The following is a 25,899-nucleotide window of genomic DNA, read 5'->3' as shown; positions in this document are numbered from 1 at the left end:
CCCCCTAGTGTGTGTATGTGTGTGTGTGTGTGTGTGTGTGTGTGTATTTGAAGACAGTGTCTCATGTAGCCCAGGCTGACCTTGAACTTGAGCTCATCCTGCATTTGTCCCCTCCAATGCTGGGATTTCGGCAATGTACCATCATGACTGGGTTATGCCATGTTGGAGATCAAATACAGAGCTTCGTGTATGGTAGGCAAGCACTCTACCAACTGAGCTACATCCCTAGTCCTAACAAAGTACTTTGGAAAAGCTTCGTGAAAGATTTCCCTTCTCTACCCCATTACCCCCACCCTGTGCTACCTGTAGCTCAAGGAGGGCCTTTGAGCAAGCCTCTACTGCCTAAATGAGACAATGACACATTCCTGTACTCCATGGCTCTGGTTCTTGATATTTCTTATCAACTGCAGCATTGTCTACAAAGCCCTACTTCATTAGACTGGTCCTTATCTTACCCTCCTTACCATGCAGGCTAATGTCTTTTTTGGGAGTGTTGGCAATGGTCAATTACATGCTTTTCCTATGGATTCTCATTAGCTTTAATATGTGGAAAGAACACCCAAGGATCTTCCTGGGAATTATTGCAATAACCTGTGATCTTAGCCACCTAGGTGTCTCCATAATAACACTTAAGTGTTTCTCAGTCAGTATGGTGACTTGGACCTGCAATCCCAGAGCTCGGAAAGCTGAGGCAGGAGGACTCTTGTGAGTCTGAGGTCACTGACACCACAGAGTGAGGGGGGGAGGCAGCCTGGACTGCAATGCGAGATTCAGAAGATGCAGGCTGGCATGGAAGAGAGAGAGAGAGAGAGAGAGAGAGAGAGAGAGAGAGAGAGAGAGAGAGAGAGAGAGAGAGAGAGAGAGAGAGAGAGAGAGAGAGAGAGAGAGAGAGTTTTTAGAGTTGGAGCTGTTTGTCAGTTGCCCAGGCTCCTGTGACTAACGCCTCACCCATGCTCTGTAAATAACTCTAAACTTGCCAGTTCAACAAGCTAGACTTGGCTGGAATCTACTATTCCGTCTGTAGTTGGGGTCCCACCTAGGGTGAATCAATGTTCAGTTGTCCCCCTAGGAAAAGTTCACTACATTGACAGACTCCCTTCCCAATTCCATACACTCAGATCCACCCAGAACGAGACCAGCAACTCCCATATAGATGTACTCTGCCTCCCCCTACCCCCACCCCTTCTCCCGGAAGCACCTTACCTTCACAATATCACCATAAAAGCCTGCTTAGCTTTGTGCATTCTGGTGTTGGTGGCCTGATTTTAGAAGCCACAGCCAGGGCTGGAGGGCTGGCTCAGCAGTTAAGAGCACCGACTGCTCTTCCAGAGGTCCTGAGTTCAATTCCCAGCAACCACATGGTGGCTCACAGCCATTTGTAATGGGATCTGATGCACTCTTTTGGTGTGTCTGAAGACAGCTACAGTGTACTCACAGACAAAATAAATAAATCTTTAAAAAAAAAAAAAAAAACGAAGAAGCCACAGCCAAAGACACAGGGCCTCCCAGGTTTTATTTCTGGTTCCCTCTGTTCTCATCCCTGGACTCCAGAGCACTTCGGAGAATGTCCTCTGATATCCAATTTCCTCTTTCTGTGTCCCCTGCTATTGAAATCACAGCTTTGTGTTTTTGGCAGATGGATCCACATTCTTCTTTGGTGTGCCCCCAGCTTCCTGCTTCTGCTGGAGTCACAATCAGCTCTCAACCTGTGCTTCTCCAGATGAGCCTCACACACTAGGAGCTGCACTCAGTTGCTCTGGCATCGAACAACATTCCTCTGGATCTTTGCTGGCTTGGCCCTGCTTCACTCTAGAGAACAGTATTTTATAAAATCAGATTCCTTTCAGAAAATGAACTACTCTCTCCTTCCCCCTTCTCTCTCCTGTTGTGTGTGTATCGTACATGTATGTGAGTGTGCAGTTACATGTCGTGCCATGTAGGCACATGTGTGGGTACATGTCCACAAGGGGACTGCTCAGGGTCTTCCTCTGTTTCTTTCTGTCTTCAGTCAGGGGCTCCCAATGAACCTCCAACTCAGAGTTCAGGTAGTCTGGCTAGCCAGTGAGTTACCAGGATCCATCTATATCTGACCCACAAGGATAGGGTTACAGGCACAAGCAGGTACTCAGCTTTGAGGTACCTGGAGTGCTGGGGATTTGATCTCAGGTCCTTATGCTTGGAGAGCAGTCAACCTAATCCCTTGAGCCACCTTCCCAGCTCCAAGTGCATGCTTTTCTCAGAGCCACCACTAGACTTCCAAAGCCCCAGTGAAAGACCCCCTTCCTGTATTTAAGGGCCATTATGTGTGTGTAATATGGACATTTCTTAATTTTGAATGCTTGGTGTGCCAAAGCTAGATTAAGAATACTGTGTGCTTCCTGTATGCTTGGAGGGAGATATCTATAAAAGTTGTGTTTATGTAATTACCAAAATCCTTCCTTTTAAGGTGGTAGGTGGGTAACTCCACCCCATGGGCTCTGAATAGGGGTCAAGCCCACTGTGGACAGTTATAGAATTCCGGGCCATCTTGGCCTAGACTGTGGAATTTTCCAGTGGAAGGCAAGAAGAAAGCTCAGCAGGATGCATGGGGGAGGAGGTATGTTTGGCAAAGATGTGTAACCAGGACTCTGTGGATGAATGTTCCATGGGAGTTAAAGAGTTAACCAGACAGGACACGGATGATCCAGACTCTCTTGGCTCCTCCATTTCCCACTCCCCTGTCCAGATAAATTGAGGGCCAAGGGTGGAATGACTTCCACTTTCCAGTGGCAAACCTCAAACTGAGGCTTTCTCCGGGGTGACCCTTAATCAGAGTCCACTCCACCCCAAACGCTACATCACCATGCCACCAACCATGCTTTCCCATTGTTGACCACGTGAATACTGGAGAGGGCAGGAGGCTATGGAGTGGTTGGTAGTTGCTGGTTGGTGGTAGGGCTCTGAAAGTAGTCATGTACAAGCTGCTAGACTCCATCCTAATTCCCAAGGCATCAACAGTGTCCTGGCAGCCATGGAAGAGTTCACCAATGAGCAGCACCAGACTCATTTACATGCAAGGGGAAGCTCTTCCCCATTGCCCCTTCCACACAACAGTATGTGTGCTGTAGTGTGGACTCCAAAAACCCTCTGTAGGCACCTTAAAGTTTATGGCCACCAAAAGGGAAACATAACAAATGCATGAAGCCCCAGGGAAGCTGTCCTATAAGGCAGCATAGCACAGTAAGTCTAATTTAGAACCAGAGCCCTACCCTTACATTTAGCTTCCACACTCACTCTTCCCTTGTCCTTGGCCATGACACTTAAATGCTCTGAGTTTCTCTCTTAAAATGAAAAAAAGGCATATCTACAAGGCCATTAAGAAATTCAAGCACAATAACTGAACACAACAGGGAAATATCTTCCCTTCTTTGATATTCATACTATGCCAACCACAGAACGATTCACCAACATTTATAATTTCCTGGGGACAGATGTGTACCCAGAGCTCATAGTCCATTCCCTGACAGGACAAAAGATGTGCCTGAGATAAGCAGGCTGCATTTGGGGAGGTAGGAAACCACCCTCTGTCTGTTCTCATCTCTCCTCCATGACTTACCTGTCAGCTTCCTGGGCTTCCTCATTGAAAAACCAGCATTCTTCTCACGGTTGGCTATGCACAAAATATCCTTCTGTTCTCCAGTCACATCGAAGCACCTTCACGCTATGCAGACAGGTCATTCTTATTACAATCAGCCCTTTTACTTGTATGTTCTCCCAGTTTGGAGAGGGCACAGATTCGAACATCTGTCTTAAGCTCTTGACCTTTCTAGGTAGTGTCCCAGGCCTGCAACCGGAAGATGGCACCCCTGGATTCTTCCTTTCATTGTAAAGAAGTGGAAAGAGTGGGGTTGGGCCCTAATAGCTTTCAAATTTCTCATGTCCTTCATCATTATTTAGTGCCATCTAAGAACTATCCCATCAGACTCTTGGATAAAGACCATCGTCTTCCAATGATCTGCAAGATCTTCCTTTAACTCTCCCTACCTTCTCCTCACTGATCTTTCCCCTCACTCCACTTCATCCAACTTAGGCCCACTGGAGGCTACCCATCCTGGAATTTTCCCGACAGATCCAGTTCCTCCTACCACAGGGCCTTCGCATGTCCAGTTCTTCCCATGGGGCTCTTATTTGCACCTAACTTCACTTTATTCATTTCTTTGGATCTTGACTCAAAAGCTATTTCCTTAAACTAGGAAGATCTTGCCTTCTTGGCCAGAATAAAAGATTCATGAGAGCAGAAGTAATGTATAATTTCCTCTGAGGCACATAATATTTGCTCAATAAGTGTGTTTATTTATTGACATCATAATTTGTATGTCAATGTTTCCCGTTGACATTGTGTAATATCATAAGTCTTCTAGAACTCACTGTAATCCCACCCAACCTTCCAACCATAGGAATTTAAATAAATTTCTTCTGGATCACTTCCTGTACTCTAGGTACTCTTTTGTCCCTAAGGTCACTGTCTTTGGCCTATGCCTAAAATGGCTTCTTTTTTCTCCTCTGCACATGAAGTTCTAGTAACTTGGGTCGGTTTTGTGGATGGTGAGGAGGCATAACACAATAAGAAGTGTGTAAGTTAGAACAAATCGAGCCTCCATAGCAAAGCCTACCTGGCAAGTTCCATGCCATTGAAACAACAATAATGACAAAACAGCAAGATGTTCCCAGGAATGATGCCCATGGTTGTCCTCTGTCCTCTGTCCTCTATATATATATGAGCACAAGGATCTGCATACATGCAGATGAAGGGGAACAGGGATTCAGACAGGAAGCTGCATCAAGACTATATAACATACCTAAGAAGCACATAGACACAAAGGACTGGAAACTTTCCTAGCTGGGCCCCCTGAAATACACAGAGCAGGCACGGAGAAAGCTTAGACACACATGAGTGCTCCGTGAATGTCCTATTAAGGATCCTGAGCCTCTCATAGCCTCGTGCTTTCTGAGCAAATGACTTTTCTTAGTTCACTACTATACCCCATACTTAGCAGGTATCTTTTCAATAATAATGATAATAATAATGATAATAATAATAATAATCTATTTCTATTACTATGTGTCCTTAGTGCAACAATCCTTTGTCTTGGAATGTGAGAACCTAGAAACACAGACACTAACACACATACACACACATACAAACACACACTTTTATTTGAATTAAAGTAGATTTTCCCTATGAGCAGCATAGAATAGATTTTAAGCAGAGAAAAGACTGAAAGTAACCTTATGGAATAAATATTTTTCTGTTGGATCCTCTCTCAGACCCCTTTAAATCTTACTAACTCCCAAAGAAGGGGCTAAGCCTTCCTGAAACCTGTCTGCCCACCACTGTCACCAATCACCCAATCACCACCACCACCCTCCCCTGGCAACTGTCTCTTTGGCGCTTGCTTGCTACACTCATTGCCTTGAGTGGGTGGATATTTCACCTTTTTTCCCTGAAATCAGGGGCGTATTTACTAGCTGTGTCCAATGGACTGGAACCAGCCCTGCTCTTCTGGTTCCACACACACCCATCAAGCAAAACCCAAACACACAGGAAACCACTGATAGAAAACACAGCCTCTTTTTGCATGACTGCCTATTCGCCACAAATTCACAAAGACATCCGGTTGCAAGTGAGCTCCAGTTTAAAGGAGATGAAGGCAGTCTCACCACTAGATACAAAACCAGTCTACCTCTTTAAAAGGAGGTCCACTCTTTTGCTTCCATTTCTCCAACAGCCTTTTATTCTTTTGCTCCAGCAAAGTAAATTATTCCTCACCTTGGGCAAGTTGGAGGAAACGTGAGAAAATTATATTAAATCAGACATCCTTGAGATCAAAATAGATTGGAACAGGGGTCTCTTTGCTGAAAATAGTTCTTCAAAGAGAAAGCAAAAGAGCTTAAGGGAAGAAAAAGTTGTCAAACACCCTCCAGCACTTTCCGGGCACCAAGATCTACCAACTATTGATATGTTAATTAACGTTTGCTTTTATCTGGGCTAGGTGTTTGCTGGTCAGGAGCTGCTGCCCTGTGGCACTTGAAGCCTCTGGAAGACCATTCCTTTATAAGACATTAGAAAATATGCTCTTTCCTGTGTTTCAGATTGGTTCCTTCCTGTGGCTAGCAGCGATGCCTTAGTAGTAACACCGAAGTCGATTGCCAAATCCCAGAGAGTATAGACCCATTAGATCCCCCAACAGCTGACTTCTAGCCATTCAGGAAGTAGCCACTTCAGACAAAGAGAAAGTCAGAGTTTTAATCAATGACCAGCTCCAGAGGAGAACCCTTCGGAATCTGACCTTTCTAGGGAAGGATTCTTTGCAGTAACCTCAGCCTTCCTGATCCACTCAAACACTTGCTTGTAAAGCCCTCCATATTGAAATATCTTCCTCTAAGCTTACACACTTTCCCAAGGGTCAGTTGATTGCCTATGATTCTGTTCCAGGAAAAAAGTCTTTTCCAGGGTCTGGAAACTACTCCAACCAATTAGGAAACATCATGCAGAACAGACTACCTAAAAGCTCAAGAATCGAATCGAAACTATTGAGATGTGCCCAAGGAGTCTGTTGTGTGTTTGAACTGAGGCAATGGCGTTTTGTACTAAGAATTCACGCTTTCTTTTCTCAAAAAGGACATTTCAAGGACAACATTATAACTCACAGAATGTGTTTCCCTCTTGCTGGAACAGACGTCTCCCTCTCCCAACTCTGGATGCTTGGTTTTATAAATAAAGCTTTATTAGCACAACAGCACGCCCTTTTTCTTACATATTGCCTAGGGTTGCTTTCTTTTTATAGCAGCAGGCAGGTTGAGCAGCTGAGTTCTAGCCAAGACTGAAACGCTTGCAAATCCAAAAATATTTGCTATTTGACCAGTGACATAACAAAAAATGTATAGGAAAAGCTAATGGGCCTTTTGTTACCACTAAAACATCACTACACATTGTCAGCAATGCTCAGCTAAGGCCCAAAGGGAACACTTTGGCTCTCTTATACACTGAAGCTGACTCTCACATGAATAATTCCACAGTGGCCATTAGGAAGACCCTCAAAGAGCCTTAATCACTCCGTTGTAGGATCTAATTTGACAATGCCTTTTACCTACTAATCTTGTTGGGCTACAGCATGTGACATACTCCACCTAAACACTACGAATGTGTTCTTCCTGCCTGCAAAAAAAGCACAACACAACAGCACCATAATATAATGAAGTCAGCAGAGCCTACAGGCACTGCTCTAAGCGTGTTTCCTATATGATTATGGGAGGAAGATGTATGATGCATGAGGGAGGGGGCTCGTTCAATTTTGAATCTCTCGAGTTTAGAATGGAGGATAGCACACTGTAACTACTTAGTAAATATTTGATGAATGAGTGGAAGTTGGATCGCACAAAGACAACGCGGGGGAAGGAAGGATGACAGGACATAGCTCAGTGATAGAGCACAAGCTTAGGATTCTCCAGGCCTGGAATTCCAACCCCAGGTCAAATGCAAGTGAGCAAAGAAACCCAGAGCTTGTCCTGGTGTTAGACAAAGTAGCAAGTGGGTTATCTAAAACTGGGTGGTTTCGATCGCTTGGCACCATACTGCCTCTGTTAACACAGACTTCGGCCAGCAAACCCTCTTCCAAGCCCATCTTATTTTCAATTAAAAGAGGACCTGTTGGCAAGGACATAACTAACTCTAACCTGATTAAACAGGAGGCCTTTACTGGGGAGTGATTTACTTAGCTCTGTGCTAGAAACTGAAGGCTTCAAAAGAAAAGTAAGCTGCGATTTGCCTGAAGTGCATGTAGAGCAGTCTGCATGGTCAGAGCATAACTCTGAAAGTGGGCATTTAGTTCATATCCTGCTCCATCATGTCCTTTCTGCTACCCTTGGGGGAGATTTTTAATCTTCAAAGACCTCAGTTTCCCAGGTGCTAAGGGAAGGCAATTCTATATAAATAAGCTATTACCCAGTAACAGTGTCTGATACATAGGAAGGGTATATGTGTACACTAAGCAATTATTATTGAAATCAACTAATAGATTCATTTTGTTCTGTGATTGATAGATAGTCTGCGCTCCTAAGGGGCAATGGTTGGAGATCTGCAAGATCTATGGTTTCTAAAACATCCCTCCCCCAGCTCTTCCTTTGGTTGATTTTTACCCATCCTTCATGTCCAAGCTTCAGTGTCATGGTCCCTGACGTCCCCACCCTCCAGTGAGGTTTATCATTTCATACGTAACTCTGGGCATGCAAACACTGCTTTTCAAACCTGTCTCTCTCTTCACTAGAGCAGACCAACCTCTATATAGTCCTTTGTTTCTCAGTCTTGTCCCCTTCTGTATCCCTGTTTCACCTATGGCAGACCTCCCCAAAGACCTGGGGACTGGCTAGCTGAGTGTGGAGGCCCAGAGGAAACAAGGGTGTCCCGAAGGTGGGTGAACAGTCTGCAAGCCGATAAGATCAGGGGTAGCCGGAGGCTAGTGGGAGCTGGTCATGACTGTGCTTTCTTTTAAGGCTGACAAAAACTACAGCCTGTGAGTTCTGGGGAGCAAAGAACGGAGTTTGTCCTCAAATCTCACAGCCTTGCCTTGGGTATTAGAGAGGAGGCTGAGCCATGTCTTCTGCTGAGAGAAAAGTAGAGTCTCAGGCAAGCATCCAAGGTTCTCCTCCTAGTTGATTGACAGCAGTCAAAGCAAGGTCCATGGGGTGTGGCTAAATTGGTAGAGTGCTTTCTCAGCAAGCATAAACCCTGAATCTGACCCCCTGAACTATATAAACTGCTATCATAGTGCATGCCTGCAAAGCCAATGCCCTGGAGGTAGAGGCAGGAGAGTCAGAATTCAAGGTTATGGTTGGCTAACATAGTGAGTTTGAGGCTAGCATTGGCTTCATGAAAACACATCTAAGCAAACAAACAACAAACAAAAATGATTTGGCATACATACAATCTTACCACTTATTAAAGATGACAATAAATTTGCAAGCTACTGAGATAATAAATATGTTTATTTAATTATTTTTACCTAAGGACCCTGTCTCAATGACCAAAGATCAGCTATCACATGTCCATCCAGGGGAGAGAAGACCTTGGTGAAAAAAATGTCTTTCCTGTCTAACATTGATCCGAGGATGGCAGGTGTAGTGCAGGATACATTCCCACCTCTGCTTACTCAAACACACTTGTTGAGATGGAACTATTCTTGCTAAGTTCCTGACTGCACTCGGAAGTAGGTGATCTCTCCCTTCTGCCCTCTGAAGAGTGTTATCCATGGGAAACTCCATTCTTACTGAAGCAGAAGGGAGGTCTTCTCTCGTCCCCTCAGGAAATTATCAAGTATGGCCACAGTCTGCAGAAAGCACGAACTCCATCTCCATCTGCCTCTCAGAGATGGAAAATCTTTTAAAAATGAGGGAAAAGTTGCTCTTCATATTCAGTGTCCACGAGTAAGCTTTATAAAAGGCAAAGATAAAACAAACAAACAAACACAAAATGAAACCAAAACCCCAAACAAACAAACAAACAAACAAAACATAACATACCAAGCCCTACTCCTTCATCAACAAACCTACCATTAAGAAAATCCACGGAGAGGATGATGAGTCTCAAATATGCTTTGTGTCCAACCACTGACTCTGTCGTCCAATGCAACTAATATTTAGTGTGCATTAGGTCCATCCCTTAGCTCATTCCATTCAGCTAGCTGCTAAAACACATCCAGTGTGAGGCTCCTGTCAGCCATGGGAGGTTGACCTGAGTGCATCAGAGAAACTGTGGATGCAGAAGGAGCGCTGGGAGTTCGTCAGTTTCTGAACAGCTTTTGTCACAAACCAATTGTGCCTCCTTTGAGGGCCAGGATTTGCAGCAAACCTGCCAAGCTTTTCTCAGACTTTTGGCCATATACTCTGCTAAAACAGGTAGCTTGTGTTTTAAAATAGCTATTTATTCCTCATTCTTCCATCGTACTTCACAGAAGTGTTGTTTTATGGTGGTCTAGGGGTTTGGGAACTGGATGTGCTGATCCTTAGCGGGCTCCATCCAGAGGAAGATACAAGTAGTGTCCTGCTAATCAAGCTAACAGGAGAACCCAGTATTTCTACCCAGTAACCAGGAGAGTAAGAGGTAATGTGAACAGGGTTTGGGGAGGGACATCTTGAGCATCACTTCACAGGTTAGGGAAAGAATCTGAGGCAAAGACTGGAGAGTAAGGAGGGGGAGAAAGGAAAAGGAATAAGTAGAGAAGGAGAAGGGGAAAGAGAAGGAGAGGGAGAGGGAGGGGAGGGGATTCTGTGAGGCAGTTGAAGGCAGGAAGAACAGGGTTCATACAGAGTACCATGTATGTACTTAAATCTCAGTAACACAAGGGGCAGTGGTTAATAAGGCAGTAACAGTAGCTAACATTTATTGAATACTTATGATGAGCTAAGCTCTGCACTCTGCACATGGGGAAATTACCACATTTGTTCCTTCATATTGCCTTTAGAGAAATGGTTTCCAGGCAGACAAGGGATATTAAATCTGAGGTGAGGGGACACTAGGCAAGAGCTTCAGATATACTGAAGTATATCACTGTATAGTGAGAGGAAAGACAGATGCCCATCAGGGGCTGCTGGCCACCACTTCCACTGTATGTCTCCTGGTGATGATGTGGGCTTGCAGGGCTTGTATCAGGTTTGTAAATATTTCCTTAAAGAACAAGGATAATATCGCCTTGCAAACTCTTCCCAAAATGAGAAGATAAGCCCAGGGATGAGTGGGGAGGCGAACAGGAAAGCATCAACTTTCTCTGTTGAGTAAGACCTTAGGAGCTACGGCTCACTTTGAGTCGTCCTGGGGAGAGCTCAGTTGAGCCATATTGCCTCTGGCTTCTGCTATGAGCAGCTCCCTGGAACAGACTAATGAAATTGAGACTTTAATCTAACCCTACAAGATGTGTGTTCTGCTCCTACCAATCAGTATGGAAAGGCTGCAATTGCTTTTAAGCAAGTGTGATGAGATTTGTATAGCTAAGTCAGACCTGGCTGCTTCCAGAGATGCAGGAACTGAGGCCAGTACAGGAAGCAGGGGCTAGAAGAGCTATGGAGGCCTTGGTCCTCATCTTGGGGGTGTAGATAGGATCCTGAAGAGAGTGCAGAGCTAAAACAGATGGAAGGGACATAAAAAAAAAATCACCCGGGAGATTCTTTGCCTCTATAATGAACGTTCTGTGTCTCAGCAGGATAATATTGTAGGAAATGACAAACTTACTCATGTGGCCTGAGGTCACAATCATAAGAAAGTTAAAAAAAAAAAAAAGGAGGAGGAGGAAGAAGAGGAGGAGGGCAGGGGAGGGGAGAGGAGGCAGAAGAAGAGAAAGAGGAAGAGGAAAAAGGAGAGGAAGCAGAAGATGATGAAAACATAGAAAGGCATCTGAAACAAAGGAATCAGCTCTTCCTCATCCAGGTGTCCCAGAGCCTGAGTCATTCCCAGCTATTGCAGACACAACCTTTAAAGTTTTGACCAGTGAGTTCCCAAACTTGCTTCTTCAAAAGTTACACAGGTAGAGGAGAAGCTGCTTCAGTGTTTAAAATCAATTGCTGTTCTTGCAGACCTGAATTCAGTTCCCAGCAAAACCAGCTGTGACTCCTGCTCCAGAGTATCTGATACCCCTTGTGGCCTCTGCACTCACCCACACACAAGCTGTTCATACACACAAATATACATACATGCATGAACAAAAGAAACAAAGAGACTTTAAAACTATACGGGGGAGGGGAGATGGGAGAAATGACTCGGGGTTAAGAGCACTGCTAGGAGGAGTAGGGTTCTGCTTCCAGTACCCCATGACTGCTCACAGCATAGGTAACCAACTTCCAAGGGACCTGAAGCCCCCTTTCGGTCTCTGTAGACACCAGGCATGCATGTGGTGCACATACATACACCCAGGCAAATACTCATATACAGAAAAGAAATACATCTAAAAATAAGTTTATAAAATTATAAAAATATACACAAAGGCACACACATGCATACAGGTCCCACATGCACACACATGCACACTGTCATCTTTCCTTGAGATATATAAGAAGACACATTTGGGCCAGCCCACCCACCAGTCTCAATCACTTTCACAATTTCTAGGGCCATAAAAATCAGCTTACCCAAAGTTATTGTGGTACATTGGCCTTCATTGCCAAAGCAAAAACTAGAGACGGCATTCGATGTGGCAGCCACGAATAGCTGCTCTTTGAAGGCCAAAATCATGATCTTCAATGTTTTTCCATCTGAAATCGGGAACATTATTCACTAGAGCCCGAAACTGTTTGCTGCTCGACGAAGCTGAATCCCTATGCCAGCAATATGGTCTCCACACAAGCCCTTAAAACAGAAATGTCACTCTGAAAAGTCCTCGCTTCAGCCAACAAAGCTTTACATTTAGACTTCACTGTGAAGCTGAATACTTGGCTCATCACAGAGGCGACTTGGGTGGGGGGACACTAAAACACATGCACGCACACACACACACACACACACACACACACCAGGAAACTGTGTCATCGCCTTGCCTATCCAGTGTCATCTCTTCCTTCCCTCTTTCCTAAACCCAAGTGAATCTGGAGAAAGTGACAGGGAGATGAAATTTCAGCTCTCTCCTGTGGCTGCCGTAGACTTCCCACCAAATCCAGTGTTTCAGCTCTAAGCATTTTAATGGAGGTAAAGACTCAGTAGTTAAGGCTTCTAACACACACAGCTGAGGATGACAGGGGCCACGGAAACATGACCTTCGCACCTAAATTATCCACTGCTGGGAGGGGCTGCCTCCCCATGCAAATGTCGTCTCTGTATCTTTATTTATCAATGCTTGTTGTGTTGTGATTGAAAGAAGGTGGGTATGAACAGTCACATCAAATAGTCTTACGGTCCACATTCTTAGAGTTGAGTGATACTCCTGCAAAGTGATTTAGAAAGATGCTGGGCTCTGACATCCTGGGATGAAATTGGTTCTGCGATCAGCTTGCCAGGGAGCTCATTCATTTGTTCTTGTCAATCTCCGCAAGCAAGTTGAAAGGCCAGTGTTTGACCACACAGACATCAGGGCGAATGCACCCAGGGTTTTTGCCTGGATAACGTGAAATGTTACATAAATGCCCACACCACTGAAGTCAAGGATTCACTTATTAATTAAAAGCTCTGACAAGCTTCTTAGTGGTGCTTTAAAATCAATAACCGGGGCTGTGGATATAGCTCAGTTGGCAGAGAGTTGGTCTAGCATGCGTGAAACCCTGTGTTCGATCTTTTGCAGCACATAAACCAGGTGTTGTGGCACCAGCCTATAATTCCAGCTCTTGGGAGGTGAAGGCAGGTTGGTCAGAAATTGAAGGTCATCCTCTATATTTATCAGAGAAATGATAGCAGAGCACAGATCATGTTTATTAAATTGGTGTTTGTGGTAGGAGGTGTATGGATTCCCACTTAAGGCTCCAGCTCCCAAGGGCTTGACAGGGAGGTCTTGCTTTTCTAACTCTAGAGTGCATGAGGGAGCTGGTTTTCAACTCCTCAAATCTGGCAACTTCCTCTGGGAAGTGATCCACCACCAAGGCTTTGTAATGGATAGTCCAGAAAAAAATGAAAATCAAAACCATATTCCAGGGCACCATTTACATCAAAAACCCACCAGAGATCTCTTACAAACCACTGCCTTTAAAGGAAGCCTGGCTGACTTGAGAGATGGGGACATGTGAAATCAGATAGCCAGCACCCCAGGCTTGCAGGCCTCAGCCCTGCTCATTCTGACCATGTGCTTTCCAAAACAGACTACCTCCCAGAATACACTGCGGCAGCTTCAGCGTGGAAGACCAGGAACCCTTTAGCAGAGAGAGATAGTGCGGCTAACGGGACTCCTTTCCACCTGTGGTACCAGCCCCACAGAGCACACCTTCCCATAGACACTCTAGTTAAGGTGGGGTGGGGTGTGAGAGACTCAAGCTGTCCCCCAAAGAGCTATGAGAGGAAGAAGGAAGTTTTGACATGTAGCTTTCTACAGCCAAGAAGCTCCAGGCAACATGGATCCTAGCATGAAGCAATCTAGTAATAACCATCCAAGGGAGACTCAAGAGCTGGACACCAGAAAGTTATCATCTGGGAAGTAAGGCAAGAGTTGGTGTGGGACTCTGGAGTGACAAATATTGCCATGTGAAGAAACCAAAGTATGGCCCATACAGGAGAGAGGATACAATTTGGCTGGGGGGGGGGGGCTCAGCAGCCAAGACTCTCCGTGTTATTTTTGTACTTGTTGTGACCAAGCATCTGACCAAAAGCAGTTTAAGGCTTTGTTTTGACTTATGGTTTGAGGGTACAGATTTCACCATGGCTGGGCAGACACAGTGGTAGGAGTGCTAGGCCACTGGTTCCACTGCGCCTGTGGTTGGCAAGCAGGGGGGATAGGAGGATGCTCATGCACATCTTCCTTTGCCCTCTTAATTCAGTCCTGGATCCTAGCCCATGGAATGGGTGAGACTTGATAACTCTAATGTAGATAAATTCCTCACAGACATGCCCAGGACATTGTCTCCTAATAGATGCTAGATCTTGTAGGTACTATCACATCTATAACTTTAGTCTTTGCAGGGCACACGAAATAGATGTGAGGTCGCCACTCAAGAGCCCACCATTGGCCTTTAACACTTGTTCAGAAAACAAAGCCCTTACTGGAGAATGTAGGTCTTGATTTTTTGTTTTTTTTTTTTTTACTATTCTTATTATTCTAATGAATTATCTTAAGAGTGAGAAGAAGCGAGTGTTTTGCTATATTTGCTACAGCATGCATGCGGAGGTCAGAGGACAGCTTGCCGAAGTTCTCTTCCTTCCACCATGTGTATGGGTCCCTCCTAGGGATTGAACTCAGGTCGCCAGGCTTGGCCGCAAGTATCTCTACCTTCTGAGCCATCTCCCTAGCCCAAAGATGTACATTTTAACAGTGATGACTCGGTAAGGGAAGGAGGTGAGTTACGCATGTTCTATGGCCATACAGTTGTGATGAAAATGGCATTAGCAGGAAGAGAGAGTATAGGGAAGTGTAATTAGTAGGCATGGGTGAGAGAGAAACCCAAACCCTCTAAGCAGCTCTATCACCTCACTGTGGACCCCACTTTAGGACTCAGGTGGAGACAAAACAATCTTGGAGCTGGATATGTGCTCCACTGACTTAAAATAGGACCTATTTTACCCTGGAAGAAAGTTGAGTTGAAGGACCCCATGCTCCCCTTTCTCCTAGGTACCACAACACAGACACTTCTCTATCACTGGATACTCTGGCCTAGGATGGAGCAGGCATAGCGGAGAACATGCAGCTCAGACATGGTGCTCATTCTGTGGAGGGAAAAAGCAAAGGCCTAGAAAGCTAAACCAGTTAGTTCCCTGGGCTCCAGCAGCTGGGATCTGCAGCTCTGTCTGAGGCTCCGCCCCAGCTCCTAAACACTGCATGAAGGCAAGGGGGGAACTGGGACTTCCCTAAGCATTTGTAAACAGAAAAGATATAACCAAGCTGCTCCTTGGTTCCCAGGAGCACTAAGTTCTTATGTGATCAATGCTTCTGAAATTGCAGGGTGTCCAGGCGGGGAGGTTCATTTACCCCCTGGCTGGCAGAGGCTCACTTAAGGGAGTGATTTCTTCCCTCTGAGGCTCTCATCTAGCCCATTATTCAGAGTGAGCTGCCTCCTGGTGTGCTGTCAAAATACATCAGCTTCAAAGACAAACACACACCTTTCCATCTGAGGCCAAGGTGGTTTACTGTATAATTTATGATAATGTTAAGCCCGATTCTCAGAAATGGTAATGGGGCCACTTTCTTTTTACTTTTTCATAGATGGGTAATTCTCAGAAAGGCAGTTGAATGTGAAAAGTTGCCTTTCTTTCTTTCTTTCTTTTTTTTTTTAATAAACAATACAAACTGCCTGTGCCAACAAATCCGATTAAAACAAAACAGAACTCCAGTGGATTGCAGGCACAGAGAAGTTCCATTAATGACAGGAAGCAAATCCGAAGAAGAAACCATCTAAGAAGTCTGCTCACATAACTGTTAGTGCCCTGTGATTTGGTTAGGGCCCCACTCACAGGCTTCTTTGTATTTTAGTGCGCAGACATAATAAAGAGACATTTGTCTTCCTTCACCCAGGTCCTTTTGACTCTTACCTTGTCTGAATGTACTGTCTAGTGATCTTTCTTTTTAATTTAAACTTTAAATTGTTATGTATCGTGCATGATTGTACGAGTGTACTAGCCATGGGCATCCATGGTGGAGGACAGAAGACAGATTGGACTTCCTGCAGCTGGACTGAACAGATGGATTATGAACCACACAGTGTGGATGCTAGGAACTGAACACAAGTCCTTTGGAAGAACACTTAATACTCTTAACTGCCGAGTCATCTCTCTAGGCCCTGTCTATTCATCTCCATATAATACAGTATGCCTTGGGCATTTTCTGGAAGCAAACTCTCTCCTTCTAGAAATACTTCACCAGCCAGCAGTGAACCTTTTACTCATTTAAAGACATTTCAGACTTTGATTTGAAACAGAAATGCCTTCGTTGCCTCTTTTGTCCTCTATAGAATTGTTTTGACTGCTAAACGCGTTTGAGGAACTCTTCCCAGACTTCGGAAAGTTGGGTTTTAGAATCACTTGACTCTTTCAAAGTCAATAGTTGATAAAAGGAAAACAGTCAAGAGTTGTAGTTACACTGTGGTGCCGGGGCTTCTGAAATTCCAAACACTCTATTTTGAAGCCTTGCGCTCATCAAAGAAAGTATGGGAGCATTCCAAATCTAACCTGCTGTAAAATACAATATCAGTAAATCCATTTGAATGTAAAAAGATTTCAAAAGCCTAAAATGAAGCAGCTGGAAAAGCAGACAAAGGGAACCTTCCTGTCTTCCTAGAAACACCCGGGCTCTAGTCTTCTCTTCTGCTTGATAACCATAAAGCCTCATTCATTGTTTCTTCAGGCACACATTTTCTCGCTCAATAAAGACACTATATAACTCTGAGGGCAAGGAACCAGGCTGGGCACACACTAGAATATAGCCCAGAGCTAAGGGGAGAGAAGGCAGTGCAGATCATCCTACTGTGTGTGTAGGGTTAGCATAACCCAACAGGAGATAAACGGATGCAGTGGATGGAGTGAGGAACCAGGGTGTAGGTAGAAAGGATGATGTTTCTTGTGAGCCAGGACTCCAGGCCTGTTTCCTCCCTGAGAAAGAACCCCGGAACTGAAAGCCCAGAGTCTGACAGAGATTATTTTCCATGGTGAGATCTGGGAAGCTATAGGATAATGAGTGTGTTCCTTTGTGCTTCTGGCTGTTAGGAAAAACAACCAAACAGTTTGGAGCAGACCTTTCAAAATTACTCTCAGATAAGTTTTCCGATATCATTTGTACCCTTTGAGGACTTAAAATGGAACCGCTCTGTAACTCCATTGCATGGGTGCAGGACGGGGGAGGGGCTTTGGAGGCAACCCCCTCAGGGAAGGCTTATGTAGAGGGCGGAGACCAGAGAGATGTCATTGGGAACAGCTGGAGTGCTAGGGGTGCAGGTGGAGGGAAGGCACCCCTTCCATCACCCTCTGAAGTGGCACTACCTTTGCAGGAGAAGGGAGGAGGAATGGTTTTCTCTTTCTTTTTCTTTCTTTCTTTCTTTTTCACATATAAAATCAAGTCAGAAAGAAGTCAAGTCACATTAAAAATGTTCAAAATGCACTTTGTTTTTTGTTGGTTTTGGTTTTCTGAGACAGGGTTTCTCTGTGTGGGTCTCGCTAACCTGGAACTCTCTCTCTAGACCAGGATAGCCTCAAACTCAGTGATTTTCCTGCCTCTTTCTTCTGAGTGATGGGATTAAAGGCATGCAGTACCGCTGCCTGGCTCAAAATGTATTTGGAAGTGACTAAGGTAGACAGGTCAGGTTTTAAGGATCAGCTCATCTCTTCCTTCCTGTGAAATGAGGGTAATACTTCACCAGCTTACCAATAACATGAAGTTGAGGTGCAAGAGGAAAAGAAAGAAAGGAAAAGAAAAGAAAAGAAAAGAAAAGAGAGGAAAAGAAAAGGAAAGAAAAGAAAAGAAAAGAAAGGAAAAGAAAAGGAAAGGGAAAAACTAATACATGTAGATTTGGGATCTTGGAGGATGCTTTAAAAGCAAGGTGTTGGCATAAGTCACATATCCAATTCAGGGGACCATTCAAGGGACCATTGTGGAATGGTCTACACAAACAAAGAAACAGAGACAGGGATGGCTTGCGCAAGGATAGGATGGCTTCATGAAAATATTCTCAGAGGTAACTTCATCAGAACGTGTCGCAGTGCGTGCCTATGTGCTTTCATGTGTATGTGCTTGCACGTGTGAGTATGCACATGCATGTGTGTAAGTGTATATGTATATGTGGGCTAAAGAGTGGGGTCAAGACCAATGAAATTAAAGGGTTGCTGGGATGGCTGCCTAGCAGGTAGGAGGTCCTGGCTTCACTCCCCTAGAACTTAAAAAAAAAATCAAACTAATTCTGTCTCTCTCTTTCTGTATCCATCACAGTTCATTCTCTCGGGTAACACCGATGGCAGCAGGAAGCTAGGGTTCAGGAACTGAAGTTAGTGACTCACATGCCTGGTATGTTGGCTCTGGAGATACAAAGATACAGTGACAACCAATGTGTGCACCAAGAAGCTATGGTTCTGTGGAGGAGACCAGCATCTACCCACTGAACTTCTCAATAGAAGGGGTGAAGTCAACAGAAAGAGGGGTACAAACGAAAGGGGTGCATGATGGTGAGGGTCAGGAGTTCTGTGAAACTGAGCTGATGGGTAAAGTATGAGAGAAAACATGATGAATTTAGAAGAGAAAAGTCAGTGTGGACAACCATGCTCACACAATGGAGCCCATCGGAATCACTGGGAGAAAAACCTACTGAGGCCAGGTGTATCTATTTTGAGATGGAAGTGGTTGGACCTGAGGCTATGCTGATGTTATCCTAGGTCAAAATCCTTAAGCTACAGTTTAAGATTTGAGTACCTTACTGTCTTTTTAAAAATTCATTTATTTTTATTATATGTATATTAGTGTTTGCCTACATGTATGCATATGTGCCATGCACATGTAGTAACTGCAGAGGACAGAAGAGGGCATCAGATCACCTGGGACTGGAGTTAGAGCAGTATGAGACCCCTCATGCTCAATCTTAACCACAGAGCCACCTTTCCAGCCCTGTACTACTGTCTTGAATCAAACCTACATGCAGGCTCCGACTTCTACCAGTCAAGTCAGACTTTGAAAGGTACACAGTGGGAAAGGTCATTGTCACAGGAAAAGATTGTTTTGATTGTCATCTGTTTTGTTTTGGATCTGCTCATTTAAAGGTTATATGTCGTGTGTGTGTGTGTGTGTGTGTGTGTGACTTAAATGTGGGTTCTGGGGAGAGGTTCAAACTCCTATCTGCATGCTCCTGAGGCAAGCATTGTTTCAACCGAGCCATCTCCCTAGGCCCTAAAGCATTATATTTTACAATCTAGTAAAGAGATTGAATAAAAATAACTAAAATATAATGAAGATTTTGTTAGTGCTCTTAAAAAAATATCATTGTCTCTAATCCCTCAGGATACTACGTAAAATAAACTGTCACAGCCACGTTATTCTAGAGGAGGGAACTTGGGTTTAGAGAGGGCCCTCTCTTGCCCCAGGGTAGATGCTTAGCAGGAGGCAGAGTTGAGGGCTGTATGCAGTGCAGGGATGTGCCTGTCTCCTGAGAGACAGCATCCTTTCTGAAGGGAAATTACAAAATGCCATCCCATAACTTTGGGAGCCCACTCCCCACTGTGATTCAGGCTCTAACAATGTCTAAAAGACAGAGCCTCTGCTGCCACAGGAACAATTTCTGCAACCCAGAAAGTCCGAAGTCAGCAATGATTAAATTGCCCCTTGAAACACTTAGCCACTCGCACGTCTCTTTGTCTTTGGGGTCTCATCTCGGCAATTCGTTTCGGCTTCCATGTGCACCAGAACCTCAAATCTGTCATGCCGAGGATGAGAAGAGATGCACTCCTAACAAGACCCTGGGCAGGGCTGGGGCTGCCCGCTGTCCTGACTTCCAAGGAGCCACATTCTTCATGAGCAGGTAACGAAGCTCATAGGAGCAAAAGGAAACCGTACAAAAGCAGAAAATGACAATTCAGAACATGAGACCATAGAGTGACGGCATTAAAGGAAACTCTTAAAGCCCTCAGCAATGTAGCTGACAACGGAGAAAGGATGACACCTGATAAAAAGGCCCAAGTAGACGTGATAATAAGAACCCCTATATACATACCGCAGGCTATAAAATTATGGTAGCATTAAAAGTGATAATATGATCCCATCATCCCTGTGTATATGAGATCCTGGACAATATAAGATGGGTCACTTCAGCAGACAGCTAATGCTGCCTAGAAACACCAGGGAAATAAGAACCGCATGTAAGAGGAAAAATATTTGCTTGGTATTTCTGGATCACCTCTCTTGCTGTTTGCAGGAGAGTAACCAGGGTTTCCGGCTGGCGGCTCAGCAGTTCTGGGCCCTCGGAGAACTCCGGCCTCTCTCCAGCCAGCCTCTGCTGCTGTGGCTGGAAAGTGAGTGTGATATTGTTCCCTTTTACTCTTCATTTCCCTGCTCTGTGCTGACCATCTTACAATGGGCAATGAGGGAGGGGCTCGGTTCCACTGTGGGGGAGAGCAGGAGTTAGGTGCAGCTTCTAAGAGAAGGGCAATGTGGGCAGATGCCATGGCGGTCATTATTCCAGACAGAGGACCACAGAGCTAGGATGTGCTGAAAAGTGTCTATTCCAAACTTTTACAGGTGAGGGAACTGGGATTCAGGGCACAGAGGTGACTTCTATGAAGCTCCACTGACTTTGGGGCAGATCTGGCATAGCTTTCACTCCATTTGACACAAGGCTGTATCCTATTGAAAGCCCTTTCCCAGACTCTCTCTTACAGCTCCTTTCTCCGGTGAAATAAGACTACAAGAATGGATAGGTTTTCCTCCTTCCTATGTTCACATGGCTAGGGACAGATCTTGGGCTGGGTGATTTGAATCTTCTAGTACCCAGAAAATCATCTCCCATACCAGGTGTGTGGTTAGAAGGCAAAGGTGCTTATCACTGCATCATTTGCCAAACTTGGCCACTCCTCTCTGCCCACACCCACACCCTGGACATGCCTGGCATGGTTACTGAGTGAAATATATTCGCGGAGCTCCAGGCAGACTTGTAATGAGAAAATTGAGACAAAGGGCTTAGGGTGTGTGGACCCTGGCAAGAAGCTATATTACAAAGGTAGGCCACTTTCACATTCATTTACACATTTTTCCTCATAAGAAAATTAGGCTTTAATGTAACCTCAATTTCAACCTTGTTGCTTTATTGCCTAAAGCCCATTACAGAGCGATTTCCCAGGGCCAGGAACTTATGATCGGAGGTCAGGAGGCTGGGGTTTTAATCGACTGGTGGTGGAACTTCTTTCTAGGGGGAATTCTGTCTTTTCTCCACCCTGAACTGGTCACCAGTGATGGGGGTGGGGGCATAAGGGTATGTGGGCAGTGAGGATTCTTTAACATGCCAAAACCAAGGGCTGAGTTAAGTGTCCGTGTTGGAGGGTTGGAAAAACAGAAACACACGTCCCAACGGCATAACTAAAGCCTGAGACTTGACCACAGGAAATAAAGAACAGTAGTCGCCAGCTTCCCCTCCTCTCCCTTCCCCTGAGCTCAGGGTAATGGGTCTCACTATTTAACCCTGGCTGGCCTGGAACTCACTATGGGGACCAGGCTGATCTTGAACTCACAGAGATCTGCCTGCCTCTGCCTCCCGAGTGCCAGGATGAAAGTTACCGGGCACCAAGCCCAGCACTAAACCTGGTGTTCATGTCAGGGATCCACTGATGATCCCATAGAGCATCTCCTGTGGCCCCGAACTATTCATCCTCAAACGCTCTTAGGGAAAGCTAAATAAATGTTTTAGTCAATTGGCTGCAGGCCAGTAGCTAGGTTGCCTGTAAAAGTAGAGATGCCTGGGTCCCCGTGTCCCTCCAGAGATTCTTACAGAACTAGCCTGGCATAGGATTGGGGTTTTGTGATTTAGTATAGCTTCTCATCCCTTTGGGTGATGCTGATCGTACAGTCCTCTTAGGGAAGCATGTGATAGCCTAGGCCTAAGTCAGGTTCCCCAGCACGGTCTAGGCTCTGTAATGTCCTCCCAGCCTTTGTGTTCCCACCAGTGAAAGAAGAAAAGAAGGAGGAGGTCTGGGAGAGCACTGTCCCTTCCTTTTCCAGGCACCCAGCACCTCCAGGTGACACCAGGTGACACGCTGCTGCTGTAAAGTCAGGAACTTTCCACTTTGGGCTAAGCCCACATCTTCTAGGTCTCGGCTTATTCTACTGAACAAAATTCTTATCAGGCTTCAGCCTTGGGTGATTCCAGGCAGACAGGCACCGGCAGCCAGTAGAAAGGTTCCTTTTACCTGCATATCCCACTGCTTGCTTTCAGAGCAGAGTTGCTCCGTTACTCCCCTAGGCCAGCTCCTACCCCACCCCACCCTGCACCTCTCATCCTGTTATGCAGCCACACGGTTGGCCCTCCATTTAGCTATCTGCTCCTTTTCCTGGAAGCAGTTCCCTTATCGGGGCCCAGAGATAATGCAGCATGGTGGTGGTGGGGAATACTATTTTTGTATTCAGGTGGGTACAGCTTGTAATAATTCATGCTGCTGGGTTTTGTTTCCTATATATTTGGACCCTGACTGCAGTCTCCCTCCAGGCAGGAACAAAATGGCTATCCTGGGAGGTATCAGAGGAGATGCAGGCAGACCTGTGATTCATGCCAATTCCAGCACCTTCTCTGCCAGCCTCAGCCTCAGTAAGGAGTGTGGCGTTACCCTCATAGTCCTCACCTCTCCTGAGGAAACTCAGGCAGACCCAAGGCCCAAATGCTGAACCAGAGGCTGGCTCTGCAGCAGGCGCATTCCAGAGAAGAATACGCATATTGTTTCTGCTATGAGCAATTCTCTAAAAGCCAGCTCTTACCTGGATTCAACCAGGTTTTTTGTTTTGTTTTATTTTTCTCATAACCTTTCTGTAATTCCTTTCCTCTTCACATCTTGACTGGGAACAATAGAACTCCCATTCTAACCCATCGTATGTTGCCAAGGAGACTTGAGATGGATTCTAAGCAGAACTGAGCCCGGCTCATGGCCTCAGTTTCCCCATCTGGTAAGAAGACCTACTTGCCTGGAGATTGACTACCTTCTAGCCCAATTTGATGGCTAGAACAGAAACCCTTTCCTTATGCCACTACATTCCTCAAGCTGATTTTGGAGCCTTTAGGCTATTAACACTCTCAGTATCTCCTCTCCCCCTAGACAATCTGTCCTCATTTACCCCTACAGGAGAAGGGAGGGGGAGTGGGTGTTTTTTTCATGGAGGGGACCAAAAGAATTTTGTTCTATTTTCTTTTTTTCTTCCTTTCTTCCTTCCTTCCTTCCTTCCTTTCTTTCTTTCTTTCTTTCTTTCTTTCTTTCTTTCTTTCTTTCTCTCTTTCTTTTTCTTTCTTTTTCTCTTTCTTTCTTTCTTTCTTTCTTTCTTTCTTTCCCTCTTTCTTTCTTTCTTTCTGCATTGCCAACTCTTCCTGTAACAGTAGTAGTGAAATCAAATTCGCTGCAAAACGTAAGACTGCCTCTTTTTCAAAATCCATTAAATGTTATGTTTTATGTCTATTAACATTAATATTCTTATCAAAAGCCAGTCACCTCAGGGTCAAGAGATCTCTATCATATGAGGGGCAGACACCACAAACTCAGGCACTAGTCTCCTGTACACTGACATCAGCTCAGGGAGTTTCATATTTATCATCCTTGGTATTTCAGGGAATAAGGGGGTATTGGTCCACAGACCAGGGTTGGTGTGGCTATTCACCTCATGTGAGGTCAGATTTCTTCTGGTCACAGGAGAATCACCACGGGGTTCTAATGAGTAGACACAGATGGGTGACCTAATGTTGTTAAATGCCTGCTGATTTCAGCTCAAACCAAACCCATCCAGTCACTGTGACTGTCCGCTCACACTGGACATCTTAGGGTGAGATTTCATCCTAGAGGAGAGGTCCACCTTTCCCGTTTTGAATCAGAGGGCTAAAGTGATGGTGTCAGTGAATAAATAACCTGCTTGCCACAAAAGCATGCGGACAAGGGTTAGCATCCTCAGAGGCCGTATAAGAAAGCTGAGTGCAGGAACACACATAGCCAGCCCAGGGCTCCTATAGCAAGACGGCATGAGGAGACAGGAGGATCCCCAGGATCCCGGAAAGCTGCTAGCCTGCTTGCCTGCATGCAGTGCTTAATGAGCTCCAAGACCCACGAATGTCTTCTCACGTCCATTTTCACACAGTGGCACTCATGCGTTACACCATCAGTCACACAAATAAGATTCCTGGCAGGAATAAACCTAAAACAGCTATTTTTATCAAAGGCCCTAGAGGCAATTTTTACTAAGTTATTTTTATTTATTTTATGAGTATGTTTTACCTGCCTGTGAATGTATATACCATGCGGGTGCCATTCCTGTGGACTCCAAAGGAGGGCACTAGATCTCCAGGAACTGGAGTTACACATAGTTGTGAGCCACCCTGTGGATTCAGGGAAGCAAACCCTGGTCCTTTGTAAAAGCAGCAAGTGCTCTGAATCTTGCAACAATCTCTCCAGCCCCTGGCAAGTGCTTTTTAATTGAAGTGACCTCAGTTCAATGAGTACACTTAAAGAATAGGGAAATATCTACTTTTCAAGCCACGGGATAACACCACTTGGCACCAGGATTAACGTGGCCATCTCTTGGAAAACAATTGTTACATTAAATCATGGGTATGTAGCTATGCACTCAGTGCTAGGAAGCCATCTGGTTACTTGACTTTAGTCACCAGTTCTGCTGAGGACCTAAGACACTGACCTTGGCTAACAGGAGCACCCTTCAGTCAACAGCCATACCTTGAAGCCTCTTGTCTTCTCAAATGTCTACCCCAGATTTACACAAGAATCCATAACACGTAAACAACACAGATGCTCAGTGTACAGTGTGATGTTCTGACATGTGTATACACTGTAAAGTGACTGGATGCAGTTAATTGGCATATCCATAGCTTCACACACACACACATATCCTATTTTCTTAATTTTTTTTGGGTGGTGAGTTCATTAAAATCTACTGTAGCAATGTTCATGTTCGAAGTACAATATTATCCATTCCAGTCACTGTGCCGAACGAGCAGTGGTTACCTGGAATGCCTTCATCCTAACGAATCTCGAGCCTTTCTTTCATCACCTCATTTCCTTACCCTCTCTTACCTCTTATAATTTATTCGGTGTTTTTAATGTGTGTCTTGTGTGTTTGTGTGCACCTGTATGTGAAAGACAGAGAGAGAAAGAGAAAGCAAGATACAGAAAGAGATAGAGAATGTGTGTGTGGGTGTGTGCATGTGTGTGTGAGAAACAGGGAGAAAGACAAAAACAAAGAGAATGTGTATACATGTGTGTGTGTGTGTGTGTGTGTGTGTGTGAGAGAGAGAGAGAGAGAGAGAGAGAGAGAGAGAGAGAGAGAGAGAGTATTTGAGAAAGAGGGAGAAGGGCTGTGTTTGAGAAAGGAAGAGAGCAAGAGAGAGTGCTGAGAGTGTGCATGCATGCATCCATATGTGTGAGAGTGTGTGTGACAGGTTGCCACGTAACCCAAGCCAGTTCAAACACACTTTGGAGGCAAAAGTGACCTTCTACCTCCTGCTACCTCCTGAGTGCTAGAATTACCTGCACCATTTTGCAGCCTTGGGGATCAAAACCAGCCCCTCCTGCATGCT

At 45.0% G+C, this 25,899-nt stretch overlaps 1 protein-coding gene across 2 annotated transcripts in view; it reads right to left on the bottom strand.

Moving 5' to 3' along the window:
- Rora (RAR related orphan receptor A) overlaps positions 1-25,899 on the bottom strand; it is a 737,605-nt gene that overhangs the window by 605,329 nt on the left and 106,377 nt on the right. The window lies entirely within an intron of this gene.

This window comes from Mastomys coucha, unplaced genomic scaffold, assembly GCF_008632895.1.
Source record: "Mastomys coucha isolate ucsf_1 unplaced genomic scaffold, UCSF_Mcou_1 pScaffold23, whole genome shotgun sequence".
NCBI lineage: Eukaryota > Metazoa > Chordata > Mammalia > Rodentia > Muridae > Mastomys > Mastomys coucha.
This window is presented reverse-complemented; position numbering and strand designations above follow the sequence as displayed.